At 41.4% G+C, this 16,618-nt stretch overlaps 1 long non-coding RNA gene and 1 other non-coding gene across 2 annotated transcripts; both read right to left on the reverse strand.

The window, feature by feature from the left end:
- Nucleotides 1-4,167: 4,167 nt before the first annotated feature.
- On the reverse strand, nucleotides 4,168-15,562 carry LOC116663886. The gene is made up of 3 exons (XR_004320247.1): nucleotides 15,048-15,562; nucleotides 12,182-12,188; nucleotides 4,168-4,177 (listed from the first exon to the last, which is right to left on the reverse strand). It is a non-coding gene; the product is annotated as an uncharacterized LOC116663886 (long non-coding RNA).
- TRNAT-AGU lies at nucleotides 14,514-14,585 on the reverse strand. The gene has a single exon. It is a non-coding gene; the product is annotated as a tRNA-Thr (tRNA).
- Nucleotides 15,563-16,618: the final 1,056 nt, after the last annotated feature.

A 16,618-nucleotide genomic window follows, 5' to 3' on the forward strand; every position in this document is an offset into this window, starting at 1 on the left:
TTCCAGAGTGCTCTCTGTCCTCTGCGGCCATTTTCACCAAAATCAAGGATTACTATTTGTTCAGGGTGATTTGTGTCCTTTGTTCTTATTGATGACAACTGAATGAAAGTATTACATGCACGAGAACCAGAGAGAACTATACCTACCCCCAAAGATAAACTACACCTACCTCCAAAGGTGATATTTAGCCTGCATCCCTTTCCTATTTTTTCCCATTTATGTTGCTAATACTGAAAAGTGGGAACTTCGGTGCGGGGTGATAAGCCTTAAGGTTGGCTGACCAAAGGGAAGACTAGGGTATCCTTTAAAAGGCAATCGACAGCTCCAGGAGAAATCTCACTCCCTCAGTCCTTGACCATTTCCTCTCTGAAGCCTCCTGACCCTCACTAGCTTCTCTCCCTCCTTCCTCTGTGCTTCATCTCAGTTACAGCCCTGGCAAGACCTTATGGCATGGTGGTCAAGGGCAGGGCTCTGGAGTCAATCAGGTCGGAGTCTTCTGCTGCATACAGTCACTTGACCTTCGGCAAGTTACTGGATCTCTTTGTACTGCAGATTTCTCATGTGGACAGTGGGGATGATAATGCCTACCTTATGTTGCGAAGATTACAAGCATCAGTAATGTTAGAATAATGCTGTAAGCATGAGCTGTGCAATCTGTAGTACTGATGGCTTTGAAAGGTACTGATGTGGGGATGTGCATGGCTGCTCCTTGGCCTGGGAGCTCCTTGGGAGCAGGGATTCATCTGCGTCACCCAGAGTCTAGCACAGAGTCTGACACATTGAAGGTCTCCTGGAAATGCTTGTTGAAGGTACAGCCACTGGCCAGATGGGGTTTTCTAACTGACCAGACAAACTCAAACTAATAAGAACAAGATGTTTTCCAAGCGCTCAGTTGTGTAATGTTCTCTAGAGTGGGAACTACAAGCTATTTGATTTTTAGGCTTACTGTTAAAGATGTAGGTTACTCTTAGAGCAGATTTGGAACAATGAGAAGAGGATTTCCTGGTGGGAAGAACATGGGCTTTGTGGCTGAACAAATTCAGATCTCTAATCTGACCTTTCAAGTCATGTAATTCTGGACAAGTTTCTTCATGTGTCGGGGTCTCAGCATTCTTCACCTGCACAAGTGGGTTGTGATATCCATCACATGAGTGTAGTTGTGGGGAAATTTCCTGGCATAATGCTTGTCATTCCTGCAGAGTTAGATGCCTGCCTCTACCTGGAGAATTCACATCCAGCTTCTGTGGCTGTGGATCAGGAAAATACCATCTATATAAACAGTGGCAAGATTGGATACCATTGGGCAGGTTTCTGCTGGAGTATGAAAAGCTTAATCTGCAGGTAGGTTCTAGAACCTGGGACAATTAGGCTTTTAGTGAGTGAGTTTAGCAACTGAGATTGTTTTCACACAGACCAGTCCCCCTGGTAGTTAAGGGGAACAGCCAGGGGAGATTTCTTTTCATCAGAAATAATCTGCTGGAATAAAAACAAATATATGTATGTATATGCATGACTGGGACACTGTGCTGTACACCAGAAATTGACACATTGTAACTGACTGTACTTCAATAAAAAAAAAAAAGAAAGAAAAAGGAATAATTCCCTGGAGAGGGACATATTAAATAATTGCATACTTTATACAAATTCATAATGTCTCACTGTCAGACCCATTAAAGTTTGTGAAAGTGTTTTTGAGAGAGTAGGAATTCTCAGAATACTAATAATAAAATGCAGAGTGGAATCAGAAGGTTTCTGATAGAAGTTGAATTGAGGAAATCTCATATCCCCCTTCTGAATCCATACCTCAGGTGTTGGCATGGATGAAATATCATTTCTGACACTAGGCACTTTGGTTTCGAAGAGACCATGTCTTCAGGTTTATATGTTGAAAATGACTTGATTCTGCCCGTAATGCTGGCAGCCAGTCTGTAAAAGCAGAGTATTGAACTTAATATGGGTAGATTGGTTTGAGTAGATTATGGAATCCATCACCACCACACTGAAAAGACTCACATCACAAGGGGTCACGTAGGGAAACAGCTACAACACATCCTCTTGAATGTGAGAATTCCACTGCTCCAGTTAGGTCAGGCTCCACATTTGCCCCCTGCTGTTATCTTTATATATTGCAAAAAGACGGTGTTTTTTCATTTTATCTGTCAATTTTTCTGCCTTCGCAGCCCCTCTGAATTGAATAACTTTGTTATAACTTTAAAAAAGGCCAAGTAACAAATTTACAATCCTAGATTGTCCTAGTGGTGTAATTTTGAATATCTCAAGCAGATAAGTTTTAGTTAATTTTTAACACGTTGCTTCAAAGGTTACTGGAAATCAGTTAAAATGTACCCAAACAAATGCCCTGATTTGCTCCTAATTATGTTAAAGTGCAAACTTCTAGCCTTCCCCAGGGAAGGTGGGTGCATGGAAGGCAGTGGGCTTCTGTTTCTGGACACTAGTGTCCTGAATCCTACTGTCATTTCAGCTCTGGAGTCCTGGAGCCCGGGGCCCTGGCTGTTTGCAGAGCTGACTCACTCCATGAGTGGATGGGCACTAAATAAATGTCCCAGCTATAAGGTGACGTGGGCCATCAAATACATACTTTTTGCTTTTTGCCCCTAATATTCTTTTTATCTTTTTTAAATTGAAGTACAGTGAGTTTCAATGTGTTAACTTCTGGTGTACAGCATAATGTCTCAGTCATACATATTCATGAGTATCTGTTGTAATCATAGTTGGCTGAGCGTGCTCAAATTCCTTAGTGTTTCTGAGTTCTACTGATTAAAAGAAGATAAAAATTATCTACTTTACTGTTTGTGAGGAATAATTGAGGTCAACAGGAGAGGACTCAGGGCAGTGCCTGACACAGTAAGTCCCAGTGTCTTTCCCTTGCCTTTCTTCGAGAGGATCTGATCTAGTCTCAGTGACCCAGGAAATCACAAGGGCCAATGAACAGCTAATCAAGTAAAAGCTTATAACATCAGACCCAGCTAACTTGAATTGTTGATCATTAGTTCAAAATGTATAATTAATTTCAAGGTTGTTTTAAGAAAATAAGGAGATACCAAAAAAGCAAATTAACAGTTTAAGTAAGGTTGTGAGGAAAACGATTTTTTGAAAGAATTATCTTGTCTGAAAGCCCTTAATAAATACTTAATTACACACTTAATTTGCCCTTTAATCATACTTATTTGCTCTTTAAAATCATAAATCATACTTAATTGCCCTTTAATCAAATCTTTGTGGTCTTTTGCTACAAGAAACACTTGGTCAGTTTAATCAGTTTCTGCTCGAAATACATGTTTACCACACACACACTTCTCCATTCAGATGTTTTACTAATTCATTTAGATTTTTCTCTAAATAGTCTAAATCGATGAACATTTACTGTATGTACTTTTTAAAGAATTGAAAGGAAATGGCCTCTATATTCCAGCTCATTGTGACTCAGTGTTAAAAATAGTTTTATCCAGAGTACTTAAATCAGCATTCCACACCACCTTTCTCCATCTGGACCCAGCCTTGCCCTTTTTAACCAGCGGCGTTGGTTAATACACACTGGTGATGCAGCCTCGTCATTTTTTAATGGTGATTAGGCAGATTTTTTTCCTACTTCACTTTCAGTGGTCACATAACTCATCTTGCTGTTTTGATGCTGTGAGCTAGGACTGGGGACTCATTTCAATGGCATGTTTCCCTTGCACCCAGGATATCGCAAGGGTTAATGAGTTGTTGATACCAATTTTGGTTCTGGGAAGTCGGGGTGCTGCAGCAACAAATTCCTACAAATGCAGAAGTCGCTTTGGAACTAGGTAAAGGGTAGAGGCTAGAAGAGTTTTAAGATACTTGATAGAAAAACCTTAGAATGCCTTGAAGAGGTTGTTTGTAGAAATATGGACCTTAAAGTCATTTCTGATGAAGGCTCAGAAGAGAGAGGAGCTATAGAGGAAGTGTCTGTTGTCTTAGAGCACAGCACACATGTATCATCATGAGCAGAATTTTGCTAGATATATGGATGGTAAAGGTGCTTCTGGGGAGGTCTCACATGGAAAGGAGGAACATGTTAATGGATCCTGGGGGAAAGGTGGCCTTTATTATAAAATGGTAGAGAGCGTGTTTGAATTATGTTCTCTTTTTGGGAAGAAAGTAGGACTTGTAAGCAATGAACTTGGATATTTTGCTTGGAGATTTCCAAGCAGTATGGAAGGCAGAGCTTGGCTTCTTTTTGCTGCTTACAGTAAAATGTGAGAGGAAAGATAAATTGAGGAATGATCTGCAAAGCAAAAATAAACCAGCACTTGATGATTTGGAAGATTCTCAGCCTATCCAAAGAGTGTACTTTGGAAACAGGACCGAGGCTCGGCCTGGACAGTCATTTGCTAGAGATTAGATGTGTAGCTAGTGGATCTAATAAGCCATCTCAGGAGAAGCCAGGAATAGAGATGGGGTTACCCAAGCAAGCTGCAGGGGGGACCCTCCTGTCTGATGGCTTAGGCTTCTGTGAACTGCGTGGGAGACTGACAAAGTTTTTGAGAATTTTATACCAGCAGAAACATGACCAGCCTGGGCTAAAAGGGACTGAGACAGCATTAAGGAAGGAAAAATGACTCTAAGGGCAGAGCCATAATATAGAAGCTTGGAATGATGCAGTCTCCTCAGATCAAGAAGAGGAGGCTCTCATCCCATCAGGCTCAAGGGGCGGAGCATCAAGCCATAGAGGATGATTCGTGGACCTTGAAATCCAAGGGAACCTGCTCTGTTAGTTTTTAAGACTTGCCTGGGACCTATTACCACCTTTTCCCTCCCAATTTCTCCCCTTTGGAGTGAGAGTGTCTATTCTATGCCTGAATATTGTATTTAGTAAGCAGATAACTTGTTCTGTGGTTTCACAGGTTCTCAGATGGAGAAGAATTTTACTCCAGGATAAATCACACCCATACAGATTTAGATGATTTAGACAGTGAAATCCGGGACTTTGAATTGATATTTACATGAGATTTGGGACTTAGAGTTGATGCTGGAATGGTTAAGACAGTTGGAAATGTTGGGAATGAGGTGAATGTGTTTTGCACGTGGGAAGGACATGAATTTTGGGAGGCGGGACAGAGGGTAAACTGTTAAGGTGTGACCTGTGCCCTCCCCCCAAATGTGTTGAGTCTTAACTCCTGGTACCTCAGAGTGGGATTTATATGGAAATAGGGTTGTTGCAGGTGGAATTAGTTAAGATGAGGTCATGCTAGTGTAGGGTGGTCCCTTAATCTATTATGAGACTAAGATGTTTTTAAGGAGAACACAAAGACACAGAGGGAGAAGGTGGCCAAGATTGAAGTAATGCATCTGCAAGCCGAGGATCACCAGGGATCACCAGGGAGTGACGGCAAACACCAGAAACTGGTAAAGGCAAGGAAAGATCTTCCCTACAGGTTTCAGAGAGAGAGAATGGTCCTACTGACACAGTTTTGGGCTTATAGTCTCCAGAACTATGAGACAATAAAATGTTCTAAACCACCAGTTTTGTGACACAGGTTTGTGATAGCTGCCCTAGGAAACCAACATAGATTCTGACATGCCTAATTTTCACTTTTGATCATTTGGACAACGTGTATGATGCATTTCACATTTAAAGATTTTCATTAAATATATTCTATCCTGGATTTCCATGTATCCGTATTTTCATTATTGTTCAACATAAGTAGGACAAATGAGTCTTTATTTGCATATGGAGTAAAATTTCCAAGTTTGTTTTCACGGCTACCCATAAATAATTTTTAGCTAGGTAATGAACATTGATTATACCCCATATGGTGGTGGTTTGAAAACTTAAGTGTTCTCATAAAAGACTGAAATATTAGTTTTTTAAATTTAATGTTGTATGAATTACAGAAATGATAAGTGGTTGCCTTACCCTTTTAGGTGAACTGTCTTTTTAAGCAAATTGTAATTTTCAAATTAAAAAATTCATAAATTTCCTTATAGCTTAGTCATTACTCTACTTGTAAATTTATTTTATACTGATTTTCCCCTGGTGATACTAATGTTTATAACCATTGCTCTCCTTTTTTACTGGCTCAGTCTTCTTTATCAAGTTACCAAGTTTTGGAAAAAAGTGTGCCATGGAGACAATGAAGACACCTTTTATTGGGAGGCTGGTGGTCCCAGGGCAAGCTCAGTAGGGTTCATGCTTTTAGTCAACAGAGCCCTCATCCACCCTGTGTGCTCAGGCAGCCTCTGGGGAAGGAAGAAGGAAAAAAGCCATTTTTTTCTTGTAGCTGCAATGAAATTGCTTTAACCCATTCATGGACCTTTATCTGGTTTCGCTGGTCATGACCAGAACATAAATTCACAATGGCTGGCCAGGAAAAAAAAAACTTATGCTGGAAATCCCATCCTGTAAACGTCTTGATACAAGTCAGCTTTTTAGGGTTTCACCACTATTTCACAATGTAAACCCTGATTTTTACAATGGGTATAATCACCACAGAGATTTTCTTTCAGAAAAAAGTCGATCAGGTCCATTGTTTTGTTGTTCTTTTGTTCTTCATGGTCATGCTACAAAAAAACTGGGTCGAGTGGTTTGTTGGAATGAATGTAACTGTTATGGCAAAAAGTGAAAACTGCTTAACAAATGCTAGAAGACAGAAACTCTTCTGTTTGTGAACTTTTTGATTTTCAACAGGTTGTTCCCAAGTCCATATATATATATTTTTTCTTGATTGAAAGCAACTTGGTACAAAAAATTGCTGCTCCACCTGGGGGTGATGTGCTTGCGATTTTGCTCCTCATTTGGAAGGTGTGTTTAAACACTTTTGAGTCCCTCCCGCATGAACTGATTCAGCAGGTCTTGGGGAGGGGCATTCGGGTTGAGACTGAAAATTTTCATTTCTAACAAGTTCCCGGGTGATGCGTCTGCTGCTGGTTGGAGACCTCACTTTGAGGGTCGCTGTGTAGCAAATAGCGGTCTTGGGCACCTCTTAGCCTGAAAGTTTGCAATTTCTGTAGTAGTTTTACTTTTACTTTCTTTGAGAATTAGACACTAGAGGGCAGTGTAACCGTAGCACACACACTAAACTGAGCCCAGTGTTTTCCAGCTAGAGTGTAAACTACCTTTGCTTCAGCCCAGGCATCTCTGATTTAATTTGTTTTGCTTAGTGATGTTTCACGCAGGAATTTATATGTAAGTAAGGTTCTGCTGCTAAAAATAACTTTAAAAGCTGCGCTTTCTCTCCAGTCCCTTCTTTTTAAAGTCATAGATCCTGTTAGCTGGAGAGCTGGAGCTCTGGGAGCGTGTGTGACTTTATGTCCCATTATTCAGACAACTTTAGAATTGAAAGATGAATTGGCTCTTTAAAGCTAGTGGTTTTGAGCCCAAGTGTGTTTGGAAACATTGGGTTAAATAAAGTTATATGGGTTTCTTTACTGGAATGTTCCTCAGAGGCTGTCTTCACTGGAATGTTCCTCAGAGGCTGTCTTTGTATCTTGGAAAGGGCTGGGAGGAGGATGTACGAGGCAGGAGGATGGTGGGTATTTTGCACAGGAAACAGCGATCTGGTCCTAGTGCTTCAGCTTTTCCATAAGGAGTCAGAGACCAGAGGATAAAATGATGTCTGGGCAGTGATAGGACCTGTTTCCTGACTGCAGCCCAGTGCACTTTGCACAGGATCAGAACATCTACAGGACTGTGTGCAATGACAGTACCAGGCCGGTCCCATGCAGCCCCTCTGGGGCCTTGGGTCTTCCTGTTCCACCTGCTGGAATACTCTTCCTCCAGGTGCCTATAGGCTGTGCGCCAACACTTGGTACAGAGCGTGCTCAGATGCCCCTCGTCAGAGAGGACTTCTCAGAACCCCCCTGTTCAGTATGGCTTTTCTTATGTTAATCAATATCTTGCTTTGTCACCACCTGTTATATATATTAATTGTCGGTGGCGTGACATCATGTACACACGAACACAGTGCAGAGAGAAGCGAAGCAGTTCTCTGTTTATTGATTTTTTTAGAAAAGGTTTTATATAGGACATGCATGATGCCCCACACATACCATCTAACTTATGACAATGTTAATAATCTTAAGCTATTTAGGTCCCCAGGCTCCTGCAGTAAGCACAGGATGTTACATCATCAAGGACAGATTGTTTGAAAGTTCGTCACGAAACTTCGTTAAGTAGGCCATCTCTCACCCAGCCGGCTGAGCCTGTCTTAGGTTGTCCTCCTCTGAGGATCTTACCCGTCACTGGCTAGCCAGCCGTCCATACTGGATACATTAAGTAGGCCATCTCTTATCCAGCCTGGATACGTGGCATTCCTCACAGCTTGTTTATCAGTTCAGCCCATGGCTTATTCTCTAGAGCCTTCAGGCGGGGCCCTACATTAATATGCTCAATTGTTTTTGTAATTTAATTTTTCCCACTAAAGTAGAAGAGCCATAATGGAAATTTTTTTAAAATTAAACTATAATTGATTTACAACATTGTGTTAGTTTTAGGTGTACAAAAAAGTGATTCCGTTTTATATAATATATGTATTCTTTTCAGATTCTTTTCCGTGATAAGTAATTACAAGATATTGAATATAGCTCCCTGTGCTACACAGTAAATCCTTGTTGTTTACCAGAAGGGATTGTATCCATCTTGGTGTCTGCTCTATTCCTAGTACTAAGTAGGTAGGATAAATTAACTAATACTATCCAAGTATGTAACAGAAGATTGATTATTAAATCAGTCAGGGTTCTCCAAAGAAAGAGAACCGGTAGGGGTTTTATATATATTATGTGTTAAATGTGTTAAAATGGTAAAAACTGGGGTGCTTTATGAAATAGTTTAAACAGGATCCAGATAATCTGAACACTCTGAATTTATAGGAAAATTTCCGCTTGCATTTTTGAGGTGAAAAGTACAATGTCTGACAATTTACAGTAATTAAGTTTAATGGTATTTTATTTTTATATACTCTGGTTATAGTAGAGAATACTCTTTCAGGCCTCAGGAATTTTGAATTTAAATATCATTAAAATAATGGGTATTTATATTTGTGCAAAGGCCTCTCTGAGAAAGACGTCTACACCGGGTTTGACTATAATTAAGATATAATGTTATAAACCAATGTTACCTCAATAAAAAGGAAAGAAAAGAACATTAAAAAATAGAACTAGCAGGATAAACATAAGGAAAGTGTACAGATGGAAATAATTCAAAGCAGAAAAGAACAAAATAGAAAATAAAGAAATTGCCAAAGATAAGAACCTTATTGTGACTTAATGGGTGTCCTAAAAGACAATGTGCACCCAAATTTTCAGTAAATGTTCAGCTTTCTTAAAAAAATAGACGACTGCCTTGGCAAATACCGGCCACTTAAAAACTTCCCCCTGTCTTGAAAATGAATACATGTATGTTCATGTACGATTGAAGCATTATGCTGTGCACCTGAAACTGATACAGCGTTGTAAACTGACTATGCTTCAATAAAAATATAGATTAAAAAAACCCACTTCCCCATCTGTAAACCTCACAGGAGTGCCCCTAATGGGCAGACTGACCTGCAGCCACACAGAGAAGCGAATCCAGCCAAATGCTTTCCCAGGGTTCTTCCACGCAGGAGGGAGGGGGCCCTGGAAGGTGGTGGCAGCCACAGTGACAATGTTGAGTTGCCAACAAACAAGGACACACAGGCTTCTTCAAAGTTTTTTCTGAGGCCAACTAACTTATGATGATAAGGTCTACCTTCTCTGCCATGCTGAGTCTCAAAGGGTTTTATCTTTTCTCCTTGAATCACAAGGCCTCTGCCCATCTTTCCCTGCTGACCATGAGCTAACGGGAGTGAGGAGTGGAGGGGTGTATGTGTGTGTGTGTGGTCTTAGAAATAAAAGAAAGCCTGAAGATGGATGTGACGTGTTAAAGAACTCACCTGTTAAATACCTGGAGCAATCCTGTCTACCTGAGAGATGAAAGTATTTCTGTAAATGCATTCGCGCTTCCTTGGTGGTAGCAATCAGCTAGCCCTCTGATAATTTCACTTTGAAAAGGAATTAGCAATAATTCCACTGAAGATGCTGCTCCCCAGAAGAGTGAGGGTGGTTCCAGCTCTCAATGGGAGGACAGCTTTGGAGGGAAGACCTTCCAGATCACCCTCTATTGTTCACCATCCAGTCTACACTTTCACAAGCTGATCCCACATGAAGATAGACTTTTTGGGGGAACTATTAGATGAATTGTCTCTTCCGTGAGGTAAAGTAAATCCTGATCCAATTTATATCAACAAAGCTCTTACTTAGACTAGGTGGCAAGGACAATCAGACACTGGGTTACATCAGTAGAGAGCAACAGTGACAACGAACAAAATTTGCCAGTAGTTAAGTGGAGGTGACTACTTTCTCTCTGCCTCTCCTTCCCAGATGACAGGGAGTCACTCTTCTATGGAGGATGTTTCTGGGGTTTTCCAGGTCTTTCTTGTGTAAGTAAGTGATGAAAGGACTCTATGCTGAGTCATTGATGAGCCTTATGGGGAGTCATCTAATTTCTGTGCTTCTGGAAGCCCACTCTCTTCTTTTGTCCATGATATTTCTGACTATTCTGATTGTGGGTCGTTTGCACAAATCTGTGGTTAAACTTTTGGTTGAATTTCTCATCTTTTCTTCTCCATGGCTCTCATGGACCTATGACTGTTTCTGCTGTCCTGCAGATGCTGAAATTCCTCTGACTTTTCTTCATCTTTTTGCCTGTTCTGGCATGCCTGCCCTCTGAATTTGGCTTGAGAAAATCAGAAATAAACCTAATAGAAGAAACATAATCTCCCATTTGATGGGGATGGGAGGGGACCACTGCCTCCTCGAAAAGAGAAGGAAATGAATAGGAAGAGGTAGAAATGGAGGAAGATGATCTTGAGGAAGAAGGGAGGAAGTTATTTTGCTCAATTCATAAGGAGAGAAAGAAAGCTTCTAGGATTTTTCCAGTTCTTGAGTTCAAATACCAGCTTCATCATTTTCTAGCTGTGATTTGGTGCATGTAACATGTGGTGCATGATATTGTCCTTGTTCCTCATTACGGCCTCCAGACAATCATTCCCAACCCCTTGGGAGAACTTTGACATGTTCCTGTTTTGGAAACTCATTTAAGTTGATCACCTTCTTCTGGTTGCTGGTATCTGTTGACCTCCTGATCTCTTTTCTATTGTCATCAAACGCTTTGGCATCAACTCCTTACCCCAAGTCCTACTTTTACATTGCAGTTCTTCAACATCCACGTGAAAAAAATGCATCTTGTCTTTCCACTTCCTGAATCCCATTTCCAAAGACCGCTTTTACAGCCACCCACTCTCATGGCCACACCTTCTTCTTCCAATAGGGGATTCACTCATCTGGCTCTATCTACAGCCATCTCTTCTTGCTTACTTGATCAACCACTTCCACTGCACCATTCTTCAGCTTTATTAGGAGACCAACATTCTCTTTCCAATATCCCAGATTTCTCCTTATTATTCTTACAATAATCATATCAGTGCCAGAAACTTCATAACTTCGTTGCTTGTAAATGCTTTGATCACACTTGTGTAGAAAAACCACAGTTTTTTTTTTTTTTAACTGAGTCCATTTCTTAGCTGGTGACTACATTCATTAGTGTGTCTATTGGATTTATAGCTGAGTTCTCCATTAGACTGTAAATTCTATGACATCAGGAATCAAATGTATTATTGTTGACTGCAAGTATACGCCCAGCGCCTAGAAAAGGGTCTGGTAGAATATGGGCTTAATAAATATTTTTAAATGAATGGAAAATCTACTGAACCCCAATTGCCTCATTTTATAAAGTTGAGATCATAATATAGGTCTCATGATAATGCTGTGAAGATTAACTGAGATCTGTGCATATAAGGAACCAAACACAGTTATCTGGCATATAGTTACTGCTCAGTGTAGTTTGGTTCCTTTTTTTCCCTTTTCCCTTCTTTTTATTCCTCCCACTCTATAGCTAGCAACTGTTTACCTGCCTCCATGAGCAGGAAGTGAGTGGGTATCCTGTGATCCAGACCTTGGTCTTGGCAGGTGGAAACAAGGAGTAGCAGCCCAGGGAGGGGTGGAGGACTCGTTGCTGACCCAGAGGGGTGTTCAGGGGCTCCCCTAGCCCGTATTTCCCCAGACCTTCGAGCACTTCCACTGTGCCCAAAGCAGCTGCTTCTGCCAGGGGGAAAGTGACCAGAAGACTAACTGCTCAGAATAGCCAGAGACCTTTGCTCTTAGAAGAAAGGGCAGAGAGGACAGAGTCTGGGGTTGCAGGGAAGAGCTGAGGTTTTCAGCAATCATTAGAGGATTCTTCGGCAAGAAGCATTTTCTTGGGTTTGACCTTCAACTTCAGCTGTGAGATCTGCCGGGGAGGCTTCTGGGCCTGGAATCCTGCCTCTCAAATGCTCAGATGTTGGCACTCCTCCAACTCCACCTTTATTCCATGTTTGGGTGACTGTCCAGGTTGATACATTTATGTGTCTGCCTTATCCTTTGATCTTCTCACAGGCAGGCCATTTACCAAGACTGTAATGAACAGCTTTCAGCATCATATTCACTTGGGGAACTTGGTGGAAAAATAAATGCCCTGGTCTCATCTCTACAGCTTTGGATTGGGTAGATAAGGTTTGGGGCCCAAGAATCTGCATGTTTACCAAGTACTGGTGTTACTGATGGAATGTAGCAGCTGACCAAGGGACATTGCATTGGCCCAGGTCTCCTCAAGGCTAGCCCCTGACCACAGTGGCCATTCACAAAAATAAGAGATGAGATTTATTACAACTCCTTCTGGTTTCCCCCCTCTTTCATGGAGATCCTGGCATTCCTTTCCAAGAGGAGATCCTAGAATCTTCCGTGTGCAATTTGCAGCAGCTACTCCGTGATTCTCCTGATTCTGACGTGCCACACCCCCAAGCTGAGGACCACTCTGACGCCCCTGCCCAGATCATCCCAGATCGCACAAAGTGGTGTGGCAGGGCTCTGCACGCTAAGAGAGATGTGCACACAAGTATCTGACACTCCTCAGTCCCCAGTAGACTTCTACCACCTCCGTATCTTCTGGAACTCCTTCAGTTGGTAAAATACAAGGTATCTTCTTCTAATACCTCTTTAATTTTAATGACCATCTATAAATACGGCTTCCAGCAACCTAATTCAGTCTGGTTGTCCCTCTGTGTCTACATTTCTTGAGATTCTGAGTGCTTAGGTTGTCCTCCAAGGATGCAATCCCCCGGTAAAACCAAATCAGTTCTTCCTAACACATAGTATTAATAAGCACATAAAAAGAACCCTGCTGGTAGCTGCCTTTGTTTTTTAAACTTAATCCCTACTTGGGGAGATATTTATACTATATGCTTTCCATGACTTCTTTCTAATCCTTTGAAAAGTTTGCAAAGGAGGTATAATCTCCATTCGGTGGATGAGAAAGCAGAAATTCAGACAGATAACGTGGCTTGTCCAGGGTCGTAGAATTTACAAGCCAGTTCTGTAAGGATGCAAAGCCTAAACTCCTTTTTTTTTTTTTCTCCTACCTACTGGGTTAGGACATGATAATCTCAGTTTCTTTCCCTCATTCCTTTCAAGCTGATTCACAATCTTATTTGCTTCCTTTGTCCTTGCTGGCCACGCCCAAAGATTGAACCTGTGTGGTATATGGCTTAAGATTGCCATCTAAAATGATGAGTGTCATTAAATGGTCACGTTATCACCCCAGGAATGATGCCTGATTCCTATCTGGAAACGTTCCTAAATTGAAAGTTCAGATGAAAGGGGAGGAGCATCTGTACTGAGAGCCGGCTGTGTCTGTGAGGCCGGGGGATGCAGGAAGGGGGAAGACCCCTTCTGTTCCCTTTCTCCAGAACCCGCTCTGCCAGCCTGCTGCTGATGCCACTGATGGGGTTTTGGAAGTAGTTTCAAAGATGTTTTTCCTTTATTATTGCATCTAAGAGTGTATAATTTTAAGCATATGTTGCAGACCCTCTCCAACCTTTGGCAAATGATATAATCAATGACATTTAAATGATTGTTTGACTCATGTAAAGACCTTCTCCATAACAGAGCCAATGAGGAGTGGAAATAAGAATTTGTACAAATTGCTATTTTGCTATTGCCCTCTCTGTTCTGATACAGAAATTTCTCTCTCCTCTGGACTGAATAATTTTCTGTACTGTATTTTACCCTGTTAAGATCAGCAAAGGCTGGTTGGCTATTTGGTGAAACCAATGTCTGCAGCAAAAACTAGAAAGATGTCTTCCATCAACTGCTTCTTCTGGCAAGTAAGTCAAGCTTGTCCGGGCTTACCTTCGTGGTCTTGAAAGAGAAGAGGAGGCTTTACACAAAGGGAGAGTGTTAGCTGGCCAGAAACAAAATTAACCAGGCAAATGTGGTGTTCTGGACCTGGCTCCCCTGGAACACAAGGCCAGCATCTCAAAGTTCCCATCTGTAGGGCAGATGGGGTAATAACACCTGCCACAGACTTTTTTTGGTGGGGGAGAGGTAGTTAGGTTTACTTATTTGTTTATTTTTAGAGGAGGTACTGAGGTTTGAACCCAGGACCTCATGCACACTAAGCATGTGCTCTACCACTGAGCTATACCCTCCCCTCAATTGGGTTGAGTTTTTAAAAGGCCACAAACTTGTGCTTTTTCTCTATGACATTTTACATTAATTCCTATCTGCAAAGTTGGTTGCGTCTTTCCCCCTATCATTTTCTTTAGTAAAGACGTCTTTTCCAGGCTCTCAAAAGCATTTTGGTTTCTTAGCATAAAAATTTAGATATCTGGCTCCTTTTATTGCAGCTATTAACACGCTGCCTCATTTTACCTGTTACACCACTTACAACCTGTCCTTGAACCACCTCCTTTAAGACATTCGCATTGGCTCCAGGCCAGCATTCTTCTGTCTGCCTGTGGGTGTAACTCACAGGGCTAGAGCTGGTCTGTCAGCACTGTGGGGTTTATATTAGGGACCTGAAGCCTACATACATTCTTGGGTTAGGTCGGCTGTCCTCATACAGCCATCCCTCAGTATCTGGAGGGATTGTCCAGGACCCCCTAGAACACCAAAATCCACAGATGCTCAAGTCCCTTATATAAAATGGTGTAGTATTTGCGTATAACCTACAAACATCCTCCCGTATACTTTAAACTGTCTCTAGAGTACTTCTACATCGAATACAATGTAAATGTTATGGAAATAGTTGCCAGTGAGGGGCAAATTCAAGTTTGCTTTTTGGAACTTTTTGGAATTTTTTTTTTTTTAATATTTTTGATCTGAGGTTGATTGACTTTGTGGATGTGAAGCCCTCAGATACGGAGGACCGACAGTCATTATTTTGAAAGACATGAAAGGGAAGTGACGTTCATGAAGAAGAAACAACAGTGTTGCCCAAGATTCCAATTTGTGTGAAGTGGAAAGGAACAGGGTGTGGGATGGGCATTCCCCCGATACATTTAAGTATCTGGCTTTGGGCAATTTTAGCCTCCCCATGCCCTACAAGACATCCCTTAGGAGAGAAAACCAAATGCAATAACTCAGATAACAGGGTCTTTGGAGTGGACACAACTAAGTGTCCCAATATTTTTTTGCTCCCCCACCACTTTTTTTAATTCCAAAGGTCTAGGGAAGCTACGCTTGTGATAAGAAATTTACAAACAATTGATTCTTGTCGCCCAAAATGCCCACATTATTTTGGCAACAATATTTTCCATCCTTCTTCATAACCTACTATTTCCTATAGGGTCCCCAGAATACACTCTGACTATAAAGTTACTGGAAATTTAAGGATTCATTTGAACTTCTTACACATTCAAATAAAATACATTTTTAATTTACTGACAGTGTTAAAGCAAGGGAAAAAAAAAACCCATCCATTTAGATAAAGCCATCATATGTTGTTCTTATCTGGGCCAAGATCTAATCTGGGTCAGACGGAGCAGAAATTGATGCTATGGGAGGAGAAGAGAGTTGTTTAATTTCTATTTCTCTGCTGAAAATAGGAAAATGGAGGATGGTTTTTCTAAGCCTTCTCATTAGTGTAGGACCTAGAACAATACCTGGTTCACATCAAGCACTCAATTAATTACTAGTACAGAAAAGGTCTTACTTTTGATGGGACCTTCTCCAGGGCAATTCAGTATCTTCAAACTCATGCAGACTGTCTCTTCTCAAGCCTCTAATTTTCCTATTAGTGCAGTGACCTTAGTTTCCAAAACCCAAACATAGTGCTCTGCTATGTAATTAGGCAGTACCACGAGATATTTAAAATTGCGACTGTCCTAGAAAAATGCTAACAGTGTGTTTGTGGTCTCTGTATCATAACTCTGGCAGCTCAAGACAACGTGTATGCCTGGACATCTCACATTTAGAGACATAATTTTTACTAGTAATATTGTGACCAAACCAAACTTGGGTCCGCTTGCCCTGTGCGCAGTAAAGCCAATCTACTGACACCGGGCTGTGGTGAAGGAAAGTGCAGCGTTTATCGCAGGGCACCGAGCAGGGAGTTCAGGCAGCTAGTGCTTAAAAGACCCAAACTCCCTGAAGGCTTTGGAAAAGTTTATACGGACAGGGTGAGGGTGAAGGGTTGTGGGTGCATGATCAGCTTGTGGACATTCTTCTGATCGGTTGGTGG

This window comes from Camelus ferus, chromosome 5, assembly GCF_009834535.1.
Source record: "Camelus ferus isolate YT-003-E chromosome 5, BCGSAC_Cfer_1.0, whole genome shotgun sequence".
Classification (NCBI taxonomy): Eukaryota; Metazoa; Chordata; class Mammalia; order Artiodactyla; family Camelidae; genus Camelus; species Camelus ferus.